Source organism: Elephantulus edwardii, unplaced genomic scaffold, assembly GCF_000299155.1.
Source record: "Elephantulus edwardii isolate Elephantulus edwardi_28Jun2011 unplaced genomic scaffold, EleEdw1.0 scaffold00111, whole genome shotgun sequence".
Lineage (NCBI taxonomy): Eukaryota > Metazoa > Chordata > Mammalia > Macroscelidea > Macroscelididae > Elephantulus > Elephantulus edwardii.
Window position 1 is genome coordinate 9,194,760 of NW_006399861.1, and position 3,521 is coordinate 9,198,280.

The window sequence follows — 3,521 nt, forward strand, 5'->3', positions numbered from 1 at the left end:
AATCAATAAGACAGTTGGTTTAATTACTATTGGAAAATGCTTGTCATTCCTCTGTAGCATCTGGTCCCCACTGGACCCTCATCATTTCCTTCACCTGCTCCCCCCACCGACCAAACTGTGCAGCTCTCCAGCTGCATCCTGGCCCATCCTCACCCTTCACCCTCACCTCCTTGTACCCCCAATATGTTTTTCCCAATAAAAAAATTTTCAAAAAAGAACAAAATACGTAAGTACAAGGAAAAAAAATAATCATAATTGGACTGTGCCCATAATTACTCTCTCTTTTCACCCGAATCCTTCCCATTTCCTTCACCCTCTCCCTCCATCCACCAAACTGTGCAACCCTGTGGTTTCACCCCTACCTATCTTCACCCCTATTCTCCCCCTCCCCATTTGGGTTCTTATACATGTTTTACTAGTTATCCTTCTGTTTTTACAATAGTGGTTATGTAATATTTGCCTTTAGTTCACTCAGTACAACGTCTCTCTCATGTTAGGTAGTATTTTTCAAAATCATTGTACCACAATTTCTCAATCCTTTTGTTTGTTGATGGACACATTGACTGTTTTCCATTTTCTTGCTAATGTGAGTAATATTGATATGAACATTGGTGTACAAATATCTGTTTGAGTCCCAGTTCTATTTTCCTCAGGGTATGTTTCTAGCAGTGGAATAGCTGGGTCATATGTAATTTCTGTGTTCAGTTTTTTAAGGAAACACTAAACTGCCTTCCAGAATAGTTGTACCATTTTACAATCCCACCAACAATGTATAAGAGATCTAATCTTGCCACATCCTCTCCTACATTTATTGCTTGATGTCCTATTAATTTTTCCTATTAATTTTATTTTATTAATTTTAACAAACATTTACAAAGAGTTTGGATTTTCATTCATTCATTGTTGCACTTTTTCTTTACCCCATCCCCTCAGTTCGCTCCTCTCTTTGAAAAGCAAAAGATATACTTCTTCCTTGGTATACAATCCCCCCGACCCTGCCCCTGCCCTCCCCCCTGCCCCAAATGCACTCCATTATGCAACCTTAATTCTGGATTCCTGTGATAATAATAATATGCTATAATATATCACTTTTAAACTGTTCTCTCCCTCATCTGTTTCAATTCAGTATACGTAGTCTATCCAGTTTTTCTCAGTCTTACCCCAACCCTGATGTCAGTCACTTTCTACAACAATGGCACCATGCAGTATTTGTCCTTTTGTGACTGAGAAATTTTACACAGCATAATGTCCTCGAGGGTCACACATTTTGAATAATATTGTGTGAGTTCCTTGTTTTTCAATGCAGCATAGTATTCCATTGTGTGGATATACCACAGCTTCTCTATCCATTCGTTTATTGATGGCCACTCAGGTTGTTTCCAACTCCTTGCTATTGTGAACAAAGCTGTGATGAACATGGTTGTGTATATATCTACTTGGATGTCAGTTATCGTCTCTTTAGGGTATATTCCCAGTAGTGGAATTGCTGGGTCAAATGGTATCTCTATTTGCAACTTTTTGAGAAAGCACCACACCACTTTCCACAGTGGTTGCACCATTTTGCACTCCCACCAACAGTAAATAAGGGTTCCAGTTTTTCCACAACCTCACCAGAATTTGTTGCTTGCTGTTCTGTTAAATTTTGCTATTTTTACTGGGGTGAGATGATATCTCATAGTTGTAAATTTTGTCACTGCTACTGGTTGAAATAGCACCTAATTGTTGTTGTTATGTGCCATCGAGTTGCTTGTGACTCATAGTGACCCTATGAAAAAGAGCCCTAAATGCCATTCTATCCTTTGCCATCTCAAACACACTCATTCCCACCACTCCACTCACAGAATCGATCCATCTCATCGAGGGGTTTCCTCTCCTGCACCGTCCCTCCACTCTCCCAAACAGTGAAGTCCTTTTATTTTGTTTATATAGGGGTAGCAGGGATGACCTAAACTGTGACCTGAAAGTAGAAGCTGCATTGAAGGCACTGGAAAACAATAAAGCCCCAGGAAACTATGGGGTATCAATTAACAGATGCAGTTCTGGAGGCGCTCACCAGTCTATGCCAGAAAATTTGGAGGACAGATATCTGGCCAATGGATTGGAAGACGTCTTTTTATTTGTTCCCATTCCCAAGAAAAGTGATCCAACTGAGTGTGGAAACTATTAATATATAGTTAATATCATATGCAAGCAAAACACTGCTGAAGATCATGGAGGAAAAAAGCTGGGACAGTACATAGATAGGGATCTGCCAGAAGTTTAAGTACGATTTAGAAGAGGTCATGGTGCCAGGGACATCATTGTTGATGTCAGATCCTGGCTGAAATCAGAGAATACCAGAAGAATGTCTATTTGTGTTTTATTGACTTCGCAAAGGCATTTGACTGTATGGATAATAATAAGTGTGGCTGACAGTGAGAAGAATGTGAATCCCTAAGCACTTGATAGTGCTTATGTGAAACCTATACCTGCACCAGGATGCTATTGTGTGGACAGAGCAGGGGAACACTGCATCGTTTAAAATTGAGAAGGCAGTGTGTCAAGGTTGTATTCTCTCTCCAAACTTATTCAATCTGTATGCTGAGCAACTTATTTGAGAAGCTGGACTATGAAGAGGAATGTGAGAGCGAGCCAAGTGCTGCGGATACATGGAATTTGAGTGAGAACTATTATTGAAATAATTAGTTTGGGAGCCATAGTAGGGAACACGAGGATTGGGAGGGAGCAGTGTGCCTCGGTGGGGAGCAGCGTGCCTTGGAACCACCTGCCAGGAACAAGTGGACAGTGGGAATTTGAGGGGGGTACTTAGGGAGGGGAACACTGCTGATTGCTGAACCAATTGTGGGTCCCTTTTGCCTTAAGTAGGAGGGAGTGAGACAGCTAGAGCTTGACTAGGGTGGCAGATTCAGTTCTCAAAAGGAAAAGTAAGGCTTCCTGATTATCTACGCAGGTGCCCCCTCAGGCATACCCTCCCCCAGCGTGGGTCTGTGTGTGTTGCACCCCCAGCTCCTGTGTGTGTCTGCGTGTGCACCCTCCCTTGCACCCATGCATGCACCCACCCTATGTGCATCCACATGCATGCCTGCCCAACCTTCTGGAGCAGTGACATCAGATCAAGAGCTGGCTATCACCTCAGGCACAAAAAAACCTCTACCACAGCAATGTCATGAAAGAAGCAGACTACCTCACTACCTATACAATCCCAAAGAAAGATATCACCCCCTAAAATGACACAGTATCACTGGATTTCCTGAAGCCAGAAAGTCTGATGGAAATTTCTGACACAGAATTTAAAACAACAATGATTGAATATTTTCAACAGGTGAAAGACAAACATGAAGAATTATAGGACATTGCAAGCAAAACCCAGCAGGAGATTAAGAAAAAATAAAAATCCAAAACAATGCAGATAAAACAAACGAGGCAGTAGAGGCTCTGGAAAAACAAGAAACCATGACCCAAAATATATGTCTAATGTTTCAGATGCTGTCAACATGATGGAGGGACACAAGGACAGAGTT